A 20,973-nucleotide genomic window follows, 5' to 3' on the forward strand; every position below is an offset into this window, starting at 1 on the left:
GAAGGAAGTATTAGAGTCTCATCTCCTGGGTCTCGGGCACTAGGAGTACCGGAATGGTTTGAAAACATTAATGTGATAGCCCTACAGTAGCCAGCCTATACCCAGAAGTATTTCGCGTGTAGGAGGCTACTTTAGGTGCTCCTCCAGGGTTAGTAATTATGAATTTTTTTAAGTTCCACTTAGTATTCCCTCAGTTTATTATTTTTTTTTTAAGATTTTATTTATTTATTTGACAGAGAGAAATCACAAGTAGGCAGAGAGGCAAGCAGAGAGAAGGAAGCAGGCTCCCCACCGAGCGGAAAGCCCAATGCGGGGCTTGAACCCAGGACCTGGGATCATGACCTGAGCCGAAGGCAGCGGCCCAACCCACTGAGCCACCCAGGCGCCCCTCCCTCAGTTTATTATTGAGTTGGCATCTCTCTATCTACTTCATATTCTTTTTCTTCTTTTTGCAGTTCAAAGAGTTAAATAAAGGGTGACTCCCTTATTTTTTTCCTCCAAATTTTTATTTAAAATGCAGTTAACATATAGTGTAATATTAGTTTCAGGTGTAAAATGAGTGATTGATTCATCATTTGCATACATCCCCCAGCACTCATCACAAGTGCTGTCCTTAAGCCCCATCATCATCTTAACCACCTGCCTTAAAATAACCATCAGTTTCTTCTCTATAGTTGAGAGTCTGTTTTTTGCTTGCCCCTCTTTTTCCCCCATGTTCATTTGCTTCGTTTCTTAAATTCCACATATGAGCAAAATCATATGATAATTGTCTTTCTCCAACTCATTCCATTAGCAAAATATTCTCTAGCTCCATCCACAATGGCAAGATTCCTTCTTTTTTATGGCTGAGTGATATTCCATTTTGTGTGTGTGTGCGCGCGCACGTGTGCGCACATGCATTGTGTACACACCACATCTTCTTTATCCATTCATCAGTCAATGGACATTTAGGCTCCTTCCATAATTGGGCTATTATTGGTAATCCTGCTATAAATATCAGGGTGCATATATCCCTTCGAATCAGTATTTTTGTATCCTTTGGGATACAATAGTTGCTGGATCTTAGGGTAGTTCCATTTTTAACTTCTTGAGGAACCTCCATGCTGTTTTCCAGAGTGGCTGCACCAGTCTGCATTCCCATCAGCAACAATGTAAGAAGGCTCACCTTTCCCTGCATCCTTGCCAACACCCGTTGTTTCCCATGTTGTTCATTTTAGCTGTTCTAACTGTATGAGGTGACACTTCATTATGGTTTTGATTTGTATTTCCCTGAGAGGAATGCTGTTGAGTATCTCTTCATGTGTCTATTAGCCATCTGTTTATCCTCTTTGAAAAATGTCTATGTATGTCTTCTGCCCATTTTTTAAACTGGATTATTTGGTTTCGGGGTGTTGTGGTTTTTTTTTTAAGATTTTATTTATTTGAGAGAGACAGGGAGCATGAACTGGGGAAGGGGCAGAGGGACAAGCAGACCCTGCCCTGAGCACGTAGCCTCACTCGGTGCTTGATCCCAAGACCCTGAGATCATGACCTGAACTAAGGTCAGATGCTTACCTGACTGAGCCATTGGGTGTTGAGTTTTATAAGTTCTTTATATATTTTGAGTATTAATCCTTTATCTCCTATGTCATTTGCAAATATCTTCTCCCATTCCATAGGTTGCATTTGGTTCTATTGATTGTTTCCCTCGCTGTTGCAAAAGCTTTTTGTTTTGATGAAGTCCCAATAGTTTCTTTTTGCTTTTGCTGCCCCTGCCTTAGGATACATATCCAGTAAGAAGTTGCTACAGCCCATGTCAAAGAGGTTCCTGCCTCTGTTCTCTAGGATTTTGATGGTTTCCTGTCTACCTCATATTATCAGGCTGCATGCAACATACACTTCTCGGAAAGAGCTTCGTGCCCCGCCCCCCCCCCCGCAAAAAAGTTGTTTGTTTGTTCAGAAAGAAGAAAGTGGTCTCTGAAAACATCTCTTAGCTAATCTGAGCTCTGAGCAAGATTTCATACAGGCTAAGCGCGTCTTGCTAAAAACACATGCTGGCTTCATCAGAAACCACACGCACTTGCTTTGCTTCCTACGTGTCTGGTTTTTCTTTCTCAGTCTTTGTGCCTTTCTCTTCCCCTACCTGCCTCTTGTCTACTTCTTGGGAGTCTTACTGTAAATCTATAAATGACCACAAGGTTCCAGACTTCCCCTGGATGCCCACGATTGTCATGTGTCCAACACCAGCCCGAGTCTCTCTTCTGACTCTTATGCACAGTTGCGTGCTGGATGTCCCTACCAGATGCCTCACAAAGAGATCAGCTTTGTAGAATGAAAACTAAGCTCCTGAATCTCTATCTCAGGAGGGAGTACTTCCACCTACCCAACTGCCAAAGCCTAAATATTTCTAGGCTGTTCTTCCTCTGCCATGGCTCTTTCATTCCTCCCTTCTCTGTTCTCACTGCCTCTACTTTGGTTTACCCTTGTCCACTCTAGATGATTTCAACTGCCCCCAACTCTGCATTTGCCTTCACTAGACCAGGGGTTGGCAAATTACACCCGGTAGCTTTTACATTTTTTAAAGTGTTATTAAAAATGACTTTAATAAGGGTTATTGAGAGAGCTGTTGAAATTGTGCACAGAGCCGTCGAGTCGGCTTGCTGAAGTTCTCACACTCGGTAAGGGGTAGAGCTGGGATTTGAACCCAGGTTATTTGAAGAGTTATTAAAAGAGTGGCTTTTACATTTTTTAAAGGGTTATTGAAAACAAACAAGAAATAGAATGTACAACAGATACTATAGGTGGCCCTCTAAAGACTACAATATTTACTATCTGTCCCATTAGAGAAAAAATTTACTGACTCCTGCTCTAGATCATTTGACATGCTACTGCCAGAGTATCTTTCTGGCAAACCTGTCCATGCTGCTCCCATGCTTAAAATTCTTTTAATGGCTTGCCCTCACTTGAGGATAAGTTCCAAGTGTCTTCGCATGATTTGCAACACCTTTAATCTCTCTCACTCGTTTGATCTCTTACCATACCGTACCCCACCTCACCCCTGTGAGTGATGCCTTTCAGCAATACACAATTACTTGCTGTTTATGAATTTGCTTGGGATCTCAGATTTGCCTCATCCTACCCTTCCTTACCAGAAGCATATCCCCAAGGCTCAGCTGTGCTGGCATAGTAGAGCTGGAATTTGAACTCAAGATGACCCCCTCCGTGACCCATATAGTACCCTATACGTTGTACTCTATCTCAGCCCACCCTACCACTGTATGTTAGAATTCGCTGTTTTTCTATATTACCTTCTAAATTATGTTACTCTTCCTCAAGGGCAAATATTTAAGAAGGTATGTCAATTTCTCCACAATTCCAAGAATATAATAGACACCCAACAGAAGATAAACTAATGGATGAATGAATAAAGGAATGAACACTAGTGATTAGCAGGGAGATTTCCTAATTACCAGACTGTAGTCTGTATGGTTTTGCATAATCTGAACAGTATTAGTATGCAAATATGGCAGAGTTCCACAGTGGTACCCACTCCCAACTAATCATTTTTGCCCTGCCCACATGTTCTCCGTTACAGAAGTATTAGGAAACCCTGAGGTCCTGTGGCATGCAACTACAGTTCGAAAAGCCCTGCTGGAGAATGAATAAATACCAAGAATAAACACCCTGTAGCATCCTACCTCCTATCACATCCAGGCCAATGAGGAAATCCTCATCATTGTTATGGTTAACATTCAGTGACCAATCACTTTGAGCTAGGTGCCGTTCTCAGTGTTTTACAGGTGTTCATTTATTCTTACAATAACATTTTGAGGTTACAATCCCAAATTTCCAGATGTTGAAATTGAAGCACAGAGATGTTAGATTAACTTGTCCCAAGTCCCACACTTACTATGTAGTGGAGCTGGGATTTGAACCCAAGGAAGTATGGCCCCGGGGGCTATTTCTTTGTGTTGATTTTAACCTTAGTTTAATCCAAGGACTTGGCCATTATTTTAAAAAGAAGCCACTGGGGTCAGCTAGATCTAGCATAAATTAACATTCCGTCTTTTAGCCAGCTGGCTTGCAATCTGTGGGGCTTTCGTTTTTTTATTTGGCACATGTGTGTTAGGGAAAGCCTTTCATCTATTTCCTTTCCTTCTACCTTTACATGGACATCTCCAGCTATAAACATGCCTGGTACACAACAGCTACTCGGGAAACACTGTAATTGTGACATATGCATTTGCATCTCTGGGTGTGTTTACAGCGTTGATGGCTTGTGCACGTGTGCATCTGGAGACCTAGAGACCTAGACCACAAGCAGGCCAATGCTAAACAGTTCCTTGCTTTTCAGTTACTCTGCATAAACACGGAACACTTATTGGACCCTCCTGTACTTCACCACACTGAACTGCGATTCAGGCAGAAGCTAACTCCAGTTTGCCTTTAGATAGGGTGTACCACTAGCCCCCAAGTCTCACAAGTAACTTTTCCCCACACCTTATATCAGGAGGATTGCATAATATGGACAGATGTACACTCCATATTCCTACGTCCAAACCCAAATCCAGAACCAATACCTGTAAGGACACCACTGACTTCCTTGTAGAAAAGAAAATCCAGGTTCTCTAAAATTGGCACCGGAAATCAGATTACCAAATTGGGAAGAAAAGCTGGCTGAAGAGGGATCCTTTCTCTGAGAAAACCTAAATCCTGCTCATAGTCCCACACTGACAGAGAAGTCCTGGCTCACTGTTCAACACTTCGGCCCAAGACTGAGCTGCCAGTGGACATAATATGCGTAGCTCAGCTCATAAAAGGCTTAAAACATTTAAACAAGATTTTCCTAAAGATTGTGGGATTTTTCAAAGGAATGAAGGTGAACATGGAGAATCATACGAAACTGGATACTTTGAATATGTATCAGAAAATGCTGATTCTTTCTTAGGGGTGAAAAGTGGATCCCAGGTAATATTCAGTCAACATGGAATCCTAGGGAAAGAGCTAATGCCAAGGAGTTTCTGCCTTTTAACCCTTAAGCCTGTCCCTATTTTCCTTCTATTCTAGGTCTGCCTGATTTGTGCTGGTCATATCTGATGACCCCCTTGGTTAGGAAGAACAGTCCGATGGCACATCAGTTAACATTGAGGGCAGCCCACAGTTGTAGAAGAACACTAGGGCTAGAATCAGAGCAACCAGTTCTGCCATTTCCTTTGAAGTGAGCCCGCTTTAACCCCTCTGAACCTTGGTTTGCTCATTAGTTAAGTTACAAACCATTACACCTGCTCTGCAGAAGAGCAAGAATGTGAAAAACAGATAATATCTGTAACGTGGCTGGCACACGATGGATACTCATACATCAGTATCTATAATTATTAGTGTGTAGATAGGAGGTCATTATACCACAACACCTTCCAGGACATCACCAAGGAAGGAGCTCTATTTTCATTTTGCAGAACCTAGGAACAACCTATGCAGTTGTTCAAAGAGTTGAGCTAGAAGAGCAGGTAGGAAAACAGTGTGATGGAGAATTAGCCTAAATCCACGCAACAGGAGAGGGTTCTTACATGCTTCTGACATTTTCTTTTTTGCTATTGTTTCTGGTCTGATAGAAAAGAGAAATCTGTATACTCTCCATGCTTATACTTCCCAGACAGTATTGGACAACTTTCCAAAGTGGTGTTGAATAGGAGATGAATTAAGGAATATTTGGAAGGCTTTGGCGTGGGCAACACAGAGTATTTACAGATGGAAACTTCTCAGAATGGAAGAGAGAATCAAATGGGAAATGCCTCCAGGGTCAAGATCAGAACCACAGCTGTGAATAACGCTATATGTAAAAGTCATAAGCACATGAAATGCAGGCTCCAAGTTTGCAGAGACCATAAAAACTGGAAGCAGGACAGATAGGGAGAGAAGAGACCAGTTTCAGTTTGGTTTGGCTTATTTCCTTCATAGAAGTAATGGCAGTGGGAATGACAAATGTTTTTCCCAGTTGAAAATTGGAAGAAAGTTGGAGGAAAAGGGGCCATCTCTATAAATACCTAGGCCTCGAGGGGGGGGGGGAGTATTGAAGGTCAATATAAAGGTCACAAGAGCATCTGAGAGCATAATATTGGCACAAGTGAGGCACTGAGTATTCCTTGAAAGGTTAGGGGTTCTTGGAAGATCCCCTTCATAGTTCATTTATTCCTAGAAAAGTGGTCCTAGAAAAAGGCAGAGTTCTGAAAAAAGTTACACAGTTAACAGTTATATAAAGTTAACAGTTATATAAATGAGGAACTGAAATAAACCAGAAGTGAAAATTCTTCCATGTTCTAGGTCCAGGTCAGCAAACTTTCTTTGTCAAGGGCCAAATAATAAACATTTTAGGTATTTGCAGACCATCTCTACCATCATTTCTCCCATGATGGCCTAAAGGCGGTCACAGAAAGCACTTACAGGGCATGGTGGTGCTCTAATAAAACTCTAGTGACAAAAGCAGGACCAGCTGACCAAAGTTTGAGCCCCCTTCCAGGTAAATTGGAAATCGAGTCAGAATCCTTTCATGCAGAGGTTGATAGTTCAAAATGAATTACCCAGCTAGCAAATAAAACTATATGTATTAGCAAATTCAAGGTTTCATGAGTTGCTGAAGAGACAGAAGTTGAAGAGTTTGGCAGAAAGTATTAGGACAGGGTTAAGAATGTGTGGTCAGGTGGCCTCTCCCATTCCAAGAATATTTTCTATACTTCTACCTGGAACAATTGTGAAGCTTCCAGCATCAAATAACTTTTGGTTGGCAATTACATTAAAAACAGCCAAGGTTATAAAAAGTTGCCCTAGCCAAATGGTGACATGAAGCTCTTCTTGAACTTCAGATCTGTTCCCCAAAATATCTGTGCAAAACAAAACTCTCCCTTGCAAGTCTCTGGGCTACTGTAATTTTGGTTTCAGAAAAAAAAAGTCCTTGCTCACAGTGGAGGTCTTCTCACAGCATTCTTTTTTGCTCCTCCAGCTTCAAGCTATTTAAAATCTAGAATATTCTTGTTAGTGATTATCCATTTCCCTGAGTAAATACAAACTTTGGCATAAATTACCCCCACCAAAAATGAGGCCAAACCACATGCCTTCAAGCTATTTAAAATCCAGAATATTCTTGTTAGTGATTGTCCGTTTCCCTGAGTGACTACAAACCTTGGCACAAATTACCCCCCGTCAAAAATGAAGCCAAACCACAGGCCTTGCTATTAGGCCCCAGCGGATGCCTGCATATGGTCAGTTTTTTAAAGGTCAAAGGTCACTCCCCATTCCTGATTCCACCAGGCACTAGCTGAGCATGTTACTTCTCTGAGCTTTTGCTTCCTCTCTCAAAAGGGATAAAAATATCAATCTACTCACCTGACAGAATAAAATTATGGAAAGCTTATACGCTTGGCTAATTAACGGCCCCCACTGTCCCTTTGTGGTAGATTTGATGATCCTAATCTAAAAAATTCCTAGGTAGGAGAAACAAAAAAAGTTTGCATTTCAGGGTAAGTAAAAGTCCTCAGCATCTCCTCCTAGGAATTTGGAGCTGATGTTCTTTGCACAGCTGCCTCTCACTTCACTTATTTGCTTGTAAGCCACTTTTTTCCAAATTTCATTCCTTTATTCTCTATTTATATGCTTTTTTTTCTTTTTTTGGCATTGCAGGATTCTAACTTTTTTTTTTTTAAGTGTTCTAAGATTTCGGTATCTGGTTCATAGTGATAAAGCAATTATGAAAATGTGTAGCTGTACTTACAAATTTCTGAGTCAAGAGTAGAACTGAGCCGCTTGCCAACCCTTGTGCCATGCGGCCTCTGTTCCTCTTTTCCATCCCCAGTGCTACCCCCAAGGTCAAGGCCCTAGGACTCATTCCTTGCTCACTTACACAGAAAACCCCTTGTCCCTCCCTCATGTGCCTGACTGATGTTTTATTCCTTGAAAGCTCCACATTTCTCAGTCCTTTACCCTTGTCAGAAGAATTCATCACAAAATCCAGAACACATATGCTCAGACATGAAGAGTGAATGATTATGGTGACGGTCATGTCAATCACAGCAGCAACAACCTGTGCTTCCATAGCTCTGACCACATCAGGCACTTGTTTACATTCTTTATTCGTTCATTCTGAGAGAGAGAGAGAGAGAGACAGAGAATGCACGCACGAGTGGGGGCAGAGACAGAGAATCATAAGCAGACTCCAGGCCCAATGTGGAGTCCAATGCAGGGCTCGATCTCATGTCCCTGAGAGCATGACCTGAGCTGAAACCAAGAGCTGGAAGCTGAACTGATTGAACCACCCAGGCGCCCATCATCCATACTGTTTTTCTTTCTTTCTTTCTTTCTTTCTTTCTTTTTAATTAACAGATAATGTATTATTTGTCCCAGGGGTACAGGTCTGTGAATCATCAGGCTTACACCTTTCACAGCACTCACCATAGCACATACCCTCCCCAATGTCTATAATCCAGGCACCTATTTCTCCCCCTTCACCCTCCAGCAACCCTCAGTTTGTTTCATGAGATTAAGAGTCTCATGGTTTGTCTCCCTCCCCAGTCCCATCTTGTTTCCTTTTCTCCCTCCCTTCCCCCCAGCAACTCTCCACCCTGACTCTCAAATTCCTCATATCAAAGAGATCATTGATAATTGTCTTTCTCTGATTGATTTATTTCGCTTAGCATGATACCATCTAGTTCCATCCATGTCATTGCAAATGGGAAGATTTCATTTTATTTGGGCGCCTGGGTGGCTCAGTGGGTTAAGCCGCTGCCTTCGGCTCAGGTCATGATCTCGGAGTCCTGGGATCGAGTCCCGCATCGGGCTCTCTGCTCAGCAGGGAGCCTGCTTCCTCCTGTCTCTCTGCCTGCCTCTCTGCCTGCCTCTCTGCCTGCTTGTGATCTCTCTCTGTCAAATAAATAAATAAAATCTTTAAAAAAAAAAAAATATTTCATTTTATTTGATGGCTGCATAGTATACCATTATGTGTATATACCACATCTTCTTTATCCATTCATCTGTTGAGGGACATCTAGGTTCTTTCCACAGTTTGGCTAATGTGGACATTGCTGCTATATACGTTGGGGTGCATGTGCCCCTTCAGATCATTACATTTGTATCTTCAGGGTGAATACCCAGTAGTGCAATTGCTAGGTCGTCGTAGGATAGCTCTATTTTCAACTTTTTGGGGAACCCCCATACTGTTTTCCAAAGTGGCTGCACCAGGTTGCATTCCCACCAACAGTGTAGGAGGGTTCCCCTTTCTCCACATCCTTGCCAGCAACTGTCATTTCCTGACTTATTAATTTTAGCCATTCTGACTGGTGTGAGGTGGTATCTCACTGTGATTTTGATTTGTATTTCCCTGATGCCAAGTGATGGTGAACACTTCTTCATGTGTCTGTTGGCCATTTGGATGTCTCCTTTGTGGAAATGTCTGTTCATGTCTTCTGCTCATTTTTGATTGGATTATTTGTTCTTTGAGTGTTGAGTTTGATAAGTTCTTTATAGATTTTGGAAACTAGTCCTTTATCTGATATGTCATTTGCGAATATCTTCTCCCGTTCTGTTGGTTGTCTTTTGGTTTTGTTGACTGTTTCTTTTATTGCACAAAAGCATTTGATCTTGAGGAAGTCCCAAGAGTTCATTTTTTCCCTTGCTTCCTTTGCCTTTGGCAATGTTTCTAGGAAGAAGTTGCTGCGGCTGAGGTCAAAGAGGTTGCTGCCTGTGTTCTCCTCAAGGATTTGGATGGATTCCTGTCTCCCATTGACATCTTTCATCCATTTTGAGTCTATTTTTGTGTGTGGTATAAGGAAATGGTCCAGTTTCATTCTTCACGTGGCTGTCCAATTTTCCCAACACCATTTGTTGAAGAGACTTTTTTCCATTGGACATTCTTTCCTGCTTTGTTGAAGATTAGTTGACCATAGAGTTGAGGGTCTATTTCTGTGCTCTCCCTTTTGTTCCATTGATCTATATTTCTGTTTTTGTGCCAGGACCATACTGTCTTGATGATTACAGCTTGAAGTCTGGAATTGTGATGCCACCAACTTTGGCTTTCTTTTTCAACATTCCTCTGGCTATTCAGGGTATTTTTCATTCCATATAAATTTTGGGATTATTTCTTTGAAAAAAGTTGGTGGTATTTTGATGGGGATTGCATTAAATGTGTAGATTGCTCTAGGTAGCATAGACATTTTCACAATATTTGTTCTTCCAATCCATGAGCATGGAATGTTTTTCCATTTCTTTGTGTCTTCCTCAATTTCTTTCATGAGTACTTGATAGTTTTCTGAGTACAGATTCTTTGCCTCTTTGGTTAGGTTTATTCCTAGGTATCTTATGGTTTGGGGTGCAATTATAAATGGGACCAACGCCTTAATTTCTCTTCTGTCTTGGTGTTGGTGTGTAGAAATGCAACTGATTTCTGTACATTGATTTTATATTCTGACACTTTACTGAATTCCTGCATGAGGTCTAACAGTTTTGGAGTGGAGCCTTTTGGATTTTCCACATAAGGTATCATATCATCTACAAAGAGTGAGAGTTTGACTTCTTCTTTGTCAATTCAGATGCCTTTTATTTCCTTTTGTTGTCTGATTGCTGAGGCTAGGACTTCTAGTACTCTGCTGAATAGCAGTGGTGATGGTGGAAAGCCCTGCTGTGTTTCTGACCTTAAGGGAAAAGGTTTCAGTTCTTCCCCATTGAGAATGATATTCACTGTGGGTTTTTCATAGATGGCTTTGATGATATTGAGGTATGTACCCTCTATCCCTACACTTTGAAGAGTTTTGTTTGTTTTTTTTTTAAAGATTTTATTTATTTTATTTGACAGAGATCACAAGTAGGCAGAGAGGCAGGCAGAGAGAGAGAGAGGAGGAAGCAGGCTCCCCACTGAGCAGAGAGCCCGATGTGGGGCTTGATCCCAGGACCCTGGACTTAGGACCCTGGGCTCATGACCTGAGCCAAAGGCAGACGCTTAATGACTGAGCCACCCAGGCGCCCCCACTTTGAAGAGTTTTGACCAAGAAAGGATGCTGTACTTTGTCAGTTGTTTTTTTCAGCATCTATTGAGAGTATCCTATGGTTTCTGTCCTTTCATTAATGTGTTGTATCACATTAATTGATTTGCAGATATTGAACCAACCTTGCAGCCCCAGAATAAATCCCACATGGTCATGGTGAATCATCCTTTTAATGTACTGTTGGATCCTATTGGTTAGTATTTTGGGGAGAATTTTTGCCTCTGTGGTCATCAAGAATATTGGCCTGTAATTCTCCTTTTGGGTGAGGTCTTTATCTGGTTTTGGGATCAAGGTAATGTTGGCCTCATAAAATGAGTTTGGAAGTTTTCCTTCCATTTCTATTTTTTGGAAGAGTTTCAGGAGAATAGGTATTAATTCTTTCGGTGTTTAGTAGAATTCCCCTGGGAAGCCATCTGGCCCTGAGCTCTTGTTTTTTGGGAGATTTTGGATGACTGCTTCAATCTCCTTACTCATTATGGATCTGTTCAGGTTTTCTATTTCTTCTTGGTTCAGTTTTGGTAGTTTATACGTCTCTAGCAATGCATCCATTTCTTCCAGATTGTCAAATTTGCTGGTGTATGGTTGCTCATAATTTATTCTTATAATAATTTGTATTTCCTTGGTGTTGGTTGTTACCTCTCCTCTTGCATTCATGATTTTATTAATTTGGGTCCTTTCTCTTTTCTTTTTGATAAGGCTGGCCAGGGGTTTATCAGTCTTATTAATTCTTCCAAAGAACCAATTCCTAGTTTTGTTGATTTGTTCCACTGTTCTTTTTGTTTCTTTTCATCAATTTCTGCTCTGATCTTTATGATTTTTCTTCTCCTGCTGGGTTTAGGCTTTCTTTGCTGTTGTTTCTGCAGCTCCTTCAGGAGTAGGGTTAGGTTGTACTTGAGACCTTTCTTGTTTCTTGAGGGAAGACTTGTATTGCTATATACTTTCCTCTCAGGACTGCCTTTGCTGTGTCCCAAAGATTTTGAACAGTTGTGCTTTCATTTTCATTTGTTTCCATGAATTTTTTTTTAATTCTTCTTTAATTTCCTGGTTGACCCATTCATTCTTTAGTAGGATGCTCTTTAGCCTCCGTGTATTTTAGTTCTTTTCAACTTTCCTCTTGTGGTTGAGTTTTAGTTTCAAAGCATTGTGGTCTGAAAATATGCAGGAAATGATCCCAGTTTTTTGGTACTGGTTGAGACCTGATCTGTGACCCAGGATGTGATCTTTTTCTGAAGAAGGTTCCATGCGTATGCAAATGTGTATTCTGTTGCTTTGGGATTGAATGTTCCGAATATATCTGTGATGTCCATCTGGTCCAGTGTGTCATTTAAGGCCTTTATTTCCTTGTTGATCTTTTGCTTGGATGATCTGTGCATTTTAGTGAGGGGGGTGTCAAAGTCCCCTACTATTATCATATTATTGTTTATGTGTTTCTTTGATTTTATTAATTGGTTTATATAGTTGGCTGCTCCCATGTTAGGGGCATAGACATTTAAAATTGTTAGGGGCGCTTGGGTGGCTCAGTGGGTTAAAGCCTCTGCCTTCGGCTCAGGTCATGGTCCCAGGGTCCTGGGATTGAGTCCCACATCAGGCTCTCTGCTCGGTGGGGAGCCTGCTTCCTCCTCTCTCTCTGCCTGCCTCTCTGCCTACTTGTGATCTCTGTCAAATAAATAAATAAAATCTTTAAAAAAATAAAAAATAGAATAAAATAAAATTGTTAGATCGTCTTGTTGGACAGACCATTTAAGTCTGATATAGTGTCCATCCTCCTCTCTTATTATAGTTTTTGGCTTAATATCTAATTTATCTGATATAAGGATTGCCACTCTAGAGCTTTCTTTTGATGTCCATTAGCATGGTAAATTGATTTCCACCACCTCACTTTAAATCTGGAGGTGTCCTTGGGTCTAAAATGAGTTTCTTGTAGACAGCATATCTATGGGTCTTGTTTTTTTTTTTTTTTTAAAGATTTTTTTATTTATTTATTTGACAGAGAGAGATCACAAATAGATGGAGAGGCAGGCAGAGAGAGAGGGAAGCAGGCTCCCCGCTGAGCAGAGAGCCCGATGCGGGACTCGATCCCAGGACCCTGAGATCATGACCTGAGCCGAAGGCAGCGGCTTAACCCACTGAGCCACCCAGGCGCCCCTATGGGTCTTGTTTTTTAATCCATTCTGATAACCTGTATCTTTTGATTGGGGCATTTAGCCCATTTACATTCAGTGTAACTATCAAAAGATATGAATTTAGTGACATTGTATTGTCTGTAAGATGACTGTTACTGTATATTGTGTGTTTCTTTCTGGTCTGTTACTTTTAGGCTTTCTCTTTGCTTAGAGGACCCCTTTCAGTATTTCCTGTAGGTCTGGTTTGGTGTTTGCAGATTCTTTTAGTTTTTGTTTGTCATAGAAGCTTTTTATCTCTCCTTCTATTTTCAATGACAGCCTAACTGGATATAGTATTCTTGGCTGCATATTTTTCTCATTCAGTGCTCTGAATATATCTTGCCAGTCCTTTCTGGCCTTCCAGGTCTCTATAGATTGGTCTGCTGCCAATCTAATATTTCTACCACTGGATGTTACAGACCTGTTGTCCTGAGCTGCTTTCAGAATTTTCTCTTTGTCACTGAAACTTGTAAGTTTTACTATTAGATGATGGGGTGTGGGCCTATTTTTATTGATTTTGAGGGGGTTTCTCTGTGCCTCCTGGATTTTGATGCTTGTTCCCTTCGCCAAATAAAGGAAATTATGTGCTATAATTTGCTCCAATATACCTTCTGCCCCTCTCCTCCTCCCCTTCTTCTTCTTCTTCTTCTTCTTCTTCTTCTTCTTCTTCTTCTTCTTCTTCTTCTTCTTCTTCTTCTTCGATCCCTATTATTCTAATATTGTTTTATCTTACAGTATCACTTATTCCTCGAATTCTCACCTCTTGGTTCAGTAGTTGTTTGTCTCTTTTTGCTGAGCGTCTTTATTCTCCTTCATTTGGTCTTCTATATCACTAATTCTCTCTTCTGTGTCATTTATCCTAGCAGTAAGAGCCTCCATTTTTCATTGCACCTCATTAGTAGCTTTTTTTATTTCAACTTGGTTAGCTTTTAGTTCATTTCTCCAAAAGGGATTCTCTAGTATCTTCCATGCTTTTTTTAAGCCCAGCTAGCACCTTTGTCATCATCATTCTGAACTCTAATTCTGACATATTACTAATGTCCATATTGATTAGGTCCCTAGCCATCAGTACTGCCTCTTGTTCTTTTTTTTCTTTTCTTTTTTTTTTTTTTTGTGGTGAGTTTGTCATTTTATCCAGATGAGAATGGATGAATGAGAGAACAAAATACTAAAAGGGTAGTAATGACCCCAGAAAAATATAGACTTCCAGAAAGTGGTTGATTTTCTGTTCCTATAATTGCTGCTCTTCTTCTCTTCTATCTCCTGTTGAGTTTACAGGTGTTCAGAATGGTTTGATAACCATCTAGCTGAGCTCCTGGGACTTGATGATATTTAGGTCTCTTCCACTGCCTCTATCTTGCTCCTGCCCCCAACCCCATCATCTGTATTCTTTAAATATGTGAGCTTAAGTGAAATACCCACAACAATCCTAGGCAGGTGCTATAATTCTCCTCATTTTATAGAAAACGAAACTGTGACACTGAGGTAAATGACTTGCCCCGGGCTACCAAGTAACTGAGTGGTAAAGCTGGGGTTGGGACCCTGACAGTTTACCTCCAGCATCTGAGCTTTTAACCACTGTGCTGTATTGTCAGCAGGGTCATTTTGAGCTCCACTGCTCTGAAGGTAACTCAACAAGTATCTTTTTAGCATGCCAGCTCTGTGCAGGATACTCAGGAAGGAACTGTGAAAGAAGCAAAAGAGTCTCAGCCCTTGTGGTACTATTTTCCAATCTAACTAAAGAAATGAGACATTGTTGAGCTGAAAGCATTTTGTAGTACAGCTCAGAACAACTCTGGAAGATCAGGAAAGGGAGAAATTCTCATGGACCATGATAACACAGGAGGTAGAACTTGACTCATTCTTAATGGAATGGGAAAATTGGGAAGGATAGATGGGAGGAGCAGGAGCATGAATTCATCCCCAAGCTAATGACAAGGAGAATCAAAGAGGCTACCTTGACTTTGATAAACAAGTTAATGTTGGGATCTGGGATAGGTAATTTTGCAAAGATGAGAGGAAGATACTATTCTAAAGAGAAGGGATGTGCCTATGATTTCCAGTACCCAGTCCTGTGTTGGGACCTAAAATAGGTTTAAGAATGCATGCTTGTCAGGTCAGAAGGCCTGAGACAGTACAACATCATGACCCGTGTAGAAGATGCATATTTCTGTGTCTAGAGCTTTAAGATTTCCTCTTGAAAAGGAGGAGTTCCAAGATGGTAACATAAGTGAGCACCACTTACATCATTTAAAAAAAAACACTGATTTCTTAGCTGCAGTTTATATTGAAACTGTTTTTTTTTTATTTAGAAAACAATAAGAATGGGTCAATATACTCCTTTATTTGATCCTTATAAGAACTGTCTGAGGTCAATATTATCCTCCATTTGCAGAAAGAACTTAGAGGTCCAGAGTTGAAACTCTTACCCAAGACCTCCACATGTCTCTGTCACTCTTGACTGAAGTCAGAAACATTCCTCTCCACAGCAGCTTCACATGGTTGGTCATGGAGGTCACTTTGAGAAACAGGCCTACACAAGACAGGGGCTGGTGTCTTGTCACAGTCAGCACACAGGCTCAGGCCAGGCCCCAGGGTCAGGGACCTCTGTTCCAGCCCACCCAGCCGCCCCCAAGTGGCATGATGGAATGAACATGCATTGTCCAGTTCCAGTCTGAGAAGCCCCTTCTAGAGGGAAAAGAGAGAAGGCAGAGGGCAACAAAAGCCTAATGTATCCAGAGGAAAGCAGCGGCCTGGCCTGACACCGCCCACCCCTTGGATGCTCGCGTGGAAGCTCCCCAGGTCAAAGTGGGGGCAACAGGTGACCAAGGACAGGACAGGGAGGTCATTGTTGAGCCAAGGATTCAGAGGCTATCCTGATGCCACCCCACTCACAGAATTGCTAGAGACTTTCCTTTAGACACCCAGAGCGGCCTCCTTTCAACTAAGAGTACTTTCTCACTATACATTACAAATGCAGATGAGGCAATTTCACCTCAAAGAGCTTATACTTGGTAGGACTGATCCCTGGCACTTTCTCCGAATCCTACTCATAAGGTGGACAAGGGCCATACTTAAGTAACTAAAACAATTATTTGCACTCTCAGCTGCTCCCTCTTTTCTAGAATGCTGGAGAAGACATGCTCTCCCAAAGAAGCTCTCAAGTAAAGGCCATCAGAAAAGCAAAACTCTTTTATTTTCTAGCTAACTGTATGAGCAAAGAAATAAAGCAATAGGTTTTATTTCAGTAAACCAAAGGGGAAGTGGGGTATGGGTATGGGAGAAAAGGAGCTAGTATTAATATTCCTAATGTGACCACAGGACCATTTTCTATGTAGGCCTTAATTATGCCCCATTCCATGTCCCCTCATTCTCTGATTCTTTAAATTCCAAAACAACCCCAGAGAAATCTTTCTGGTTTTGCTTGGAAAGCAGTACTATAGTTCTGTGTGTGTGCATTCTAAAACAGGCCTGCCAAATCCGAAAACAAAATACAAGTTGACAGAAATCAGCTACTAACAAATTAAGTTAAATTAATAGAGCAGACGCCTGAAATACAAAGAAAACTTTTTTTTCCCCATGAATCTCTCTCCGTAGATAGCAAGCTAGATAGAGAGACTAAAGCTGACCTCAGGCTTCACAGCAAAGCCCTTTCTTTTGCCTTGTCATGTTTCCTAGAGAGCCCTGCATGGGAACCCTCTTCAGAACTACTGCTCCTCCTGGTGGCAGCCACCAAACCCCCAGCTACCAAAGTTGAGGACATACTAAAAGACATAATAAATTGGAAAAAAAGAGTGCTAGACCAAGAATCTCTATTTCAAATTCCAACTCTGCAACCAAATAACACTGTACCTCCTTGAGCTGAAGAGTTTGGTTTTATGAGTGTAAATCATTTGTAAGTATATGCAAATTCAGATTTTGTCCCATGTAGGTTTTGTCCCTTAATATTTAAGACTGTTTTTATGAAGGCAAATACTTTATCATCTCTATTTGTATATATGTTACATAGAATAAAAGAACATGCAAATGGTAAATCTAGGTCTAGGTTCATTCCTTTCCACTCTCACTATTCCCATCCTAGTTCAGCCTCATGTGGCTTTTAGCCTTCTCTTCATCACCTCTGTGGGAATCTTTTCTGAGCTTCAGACCTGCTCAGAAAGCATTATGCCTCACTCAGTAGCATCCGTAAGTGGTGCAGCTACAAAAGCTATTCCTCCCACCTTAAAAAATGGGTGGTTCAGACCCACTGTTGGGAGCAGGTTCTATACCTCCCACCTGAGATCAATCAGATATAGTAGTTCTATGAGGCAGGAGAGGAATGATCTGAATGTAGAGATCTAATAAATTGTCAGAGGGCTACAGAGAATTGGCCAATAACATACTCCCCTCTCTTCCTTTCTGACAATCTTTACCACAGTCATCCTTCCTCACATTTAATTTTTCCTTCAGGGTGTCCAACATTACCAACAAAAGCATCACTGGAAATGCCAGAAGATGGTATGGAAATTCCTGCTATACTTTATTTTCACAGCACAGCTTCCTCTGCTGAGTAGGAAAACCTACTTCAGCTGGGTTTTAGTCGTGGATAAGCTGAAATATAAGAAGATGAAGGGATTTGCCAGTGGTGACCACTTAAACAATAGCAGGATCAAAGTTCAGAAGACTGGTCTTCTAGCCTCCTGGTCTGAATGTTCAATTCAAGAAACCTTTCTGTAGGGAAGACAGAGATGGTGCAGGTTTTAGGGAAGCAGGCATCCCAATGGACTTGGGAATTTGGCATATTCTAATCCCTGCCTTTTGAGTGCAATAAAACTGAATAACAATGGACTAAATCATCATGAGTAGTCAGTTCTATTGATATTTGATTAAGCCTGCTTTTATTATTGCTGTTTGGAAATCATTATGGAGGCATACATGTTCTGGGACATCATCACGATTTAAATCATAGTCAATTTTTAATTTTTTTTAAATCTAAGCCTGAATACCTGAAGAGATTTAGCAATGATAATATAGTTGTGTCTGTTGAGATTCTTTTTTAAGATAGTGACATTGATGAAGTCTTAGAATATAAGTGAGGTTCGGTGGGGTGAGGTTCGGAGCCGATGACCAAGAAAGAATTCTTGAGACATCTTTGGTGCAAAATGGTGGTTTATTAAAGCATGGGGACAGGACCTGTGGGAAGAAAGAGCTCCTGCCCTGGGGCTGTGATGAGTGGTCCCTTATATGCTTGCAAGTTGGGAGGGGGTCAGGGATGGCAGTAAGTCTCTCAGGAATTTTGGAAGCAAGGTTTCCAGGACCTTGAGGGGCTAGCTACTGTTATGAAAAGGGTTATTCATTACTAGTAATAAAACCTTTGTCATGAGACCCTTTAGAGTGGACCATATGCTTGGGAATGATTGTCAGCACTATATTGGAGGGTTTAGAGATACATTTTCCAAAGGAATTGCTAAAGTAGACTTATAGGATCCTGGTTGGGGATAGGGGTCAGTCAGGCTAGGATTGCCCTTTGACATAACAAAGCTTTAAGGTGGGGGTAGTTGAGTCCCTAGAGGAATGTCACTCTGCCTGTTTTAAGGGCTTGTCAGTGGGTAAGGAAATTTGATAACTTTTCTTCTGCCTCTGTTTCCCACATCAACATTGTTACCTATTATATAGTTTACCAAAGATAAGAAGTGAGTATTGTCATCTTTCTTTTATTAGCTTCTTTGAAATAGCCTAACATGTAATTGTTTGAGAAAATTCCCTTAGTATTTAATGGATATGTGAATGAATGAGTGGATGAGTTCTACCACAGTCTCTCATGGCTTCTTTCCCAACCCTAACGATACTTCAGCGCCAGTTCAGTGCCCCAAAAACTTGACTCTCCTCAGCAATTGTGGTGATGGTGTGGAATGGCACCGAATCAAACACAGACCATCCAGAAACTTCCCTTTAGCTGAGGTTTTCTGTTTCCTTCCCCATTTTTACCAGAACTGCATAGTAGATTGAAGATTGATATACGTAAGCCTTGTTTTTCCTCTTTCTTGCCTTCCCTCTGCCAGGAGGTAAGAGTAAGAAATGCAGTCATTTCAAGGCCAAAAATGGAGCTGAGGAAGCATGATCCATTGCCAGATTGCCTGCCCACCTCAGAATAACTAAAAGCTGATGAGAGTCAGTGCCAGAGTGTCAATAACATAGAGTCTGGAGAAGACCCAACAAGAGAGAGAGTGAGGAAGGGGAAGAATTGTATAGTGAGGAGAACATGTTGCTGGGGCAGGAGGTCTGACTCCTGATCTGAATTTCACCACCAAGTCTCATGAGTCCTGACATTTTCATGCTTTCCCTCCCTCCTGCAACATTTCCTGAAAAATGACCCCTATTTCCAGCTTATGTCCTGCGGGTGGATGTTGACATGATATTAGGTGAACAGATCTTTGGCCTTGTGAAACTAGGGAGGTAGAAATTATCCCAAAGATGGAAATGACTGATTCTGGAAGCCTCTAAGCCACCTGTAAGGCATTGCTGTACTATTGAATGGTTTGCTGACCAATGGTTTGCTGAACAATGCACTGGATATCTGAGCTTCCTGTCCTGTCCTTCTGGATTCCCACCTCCACCTAAACAATTCAGTTTTCATCAGCCTCATCAAGTCAATGAGACATAAGTTTAAGTCATCATTAGTCACTAATCTGCTTAACTGCCATGAGGTAGCTAGTGGTTCTTGGAAATGGCATAAATCCAAAAAAAACAAAGGGAAGACTAAGATTGGAGTGGGTTTTGAAGCTCTTGCTAGGCACTCAAAATGTGATGCTTGTAATTCTTTTCAGGGAAAGCAAAATATTGGAACTAGATGATGATTACTCTGGAATTTTCTACTGTTGTCTTAAAGGGCAGGTTTTGCCTTTATTTTACTGACCTTTTTTTTTTTTAAAGATTTTATTTATTTATTTTACAGAGAGAGAGATATCACAAGTAGGCGGAGAGGCAGGCAGAGAGAGAGAGGAGGAAGCAGGCTCCCCACTGAGCAGAGAGCCCGATGCAGGGCTCGATCCAGGACCCCAGGATCATGACCTGAACTGAAGGCAGAGGCCCCAACACACTGAGTCATCCAGGCGCCCCTTTACTGACCTTTTCTACAAAGAGTCCTTTATTAAGTTTTATGGGAAACAATAAATCTAAGTTTTATACCCCATGGATGGATATATGTATGACTACCTAGAATTGAGAGGTAGTTAGACATAGGATTTCCTTCAAACATGTGCATCAGTACCCTCTTCTCAATATTTGACTCTTGGCTTACTCTCACACAACTCCAGGCCTTTACTCCAGATGCTTTTCTCCATGTCTGGAAACCCTGCCTACTTTCCGCCATCCAACAAAGCTCTACCCCTCCTTCCTTTTCCTTAAGAAGCCTTTCCCAAATCCACCTGCACCATTCATTCCAGCATCTCCTCTCATCCATGATGTGGATGTTATATGTATTCAGCAAACATATACTATCTACTCCAACTGGCATTTTTAGATCAAATAATTAACAAGCTGCACAGGCAATCAAAAACCTCATTTGGGGCTGCTAGCAGAATCCCATCAATCAAAGTGGCAAGAAGCCTGGGTTCCTGAGTATCACTGTGGCTGGTTTGTCTCTGTTTTAAAAACAGGGTCCCAGGGGCACCTGGGTGGCTCAGTTAAGCTCCAACTCTTAATCTCAGCTCAGGTCTTGATCTCAGGGTCATGAGTTCAAGCCCCATGTTGGGGATAGAGGGTACCTTAAATGTAAAAATAAAAATAGAACAGGGTTCCTTCCTGCCTTACCAGTAGTGAATGCC

At 41.4% G+C, this 20,973-nt stretch overlaps 1 protein-coding gene across 1 annotated transcript in view; it reads left to right on the forward strand.

Annotated features, from left to right (window-relative positions):
• ADAMTSL1 (ADAMTS like 1) overlaps positions 1-20,973 on the forward strand; it is a 932,409-nt gene that overhangs the window by 799,305 nt on the left and 112,131 nt on the right.

This window comes from Lutra lutra, chromosome 13, assembly GCF_902655055.1.
Source record: "Lutra lutra chromosome 13, mLutLut1.2, whole genome shotgun sequence".
In the NCBI taxonomy this organism is placed as follows: Eukaryota; Metazoa; Chordata; class Mammalia; order Carnivora; family Mustelidae; genus Lutra; species Lutra lutra.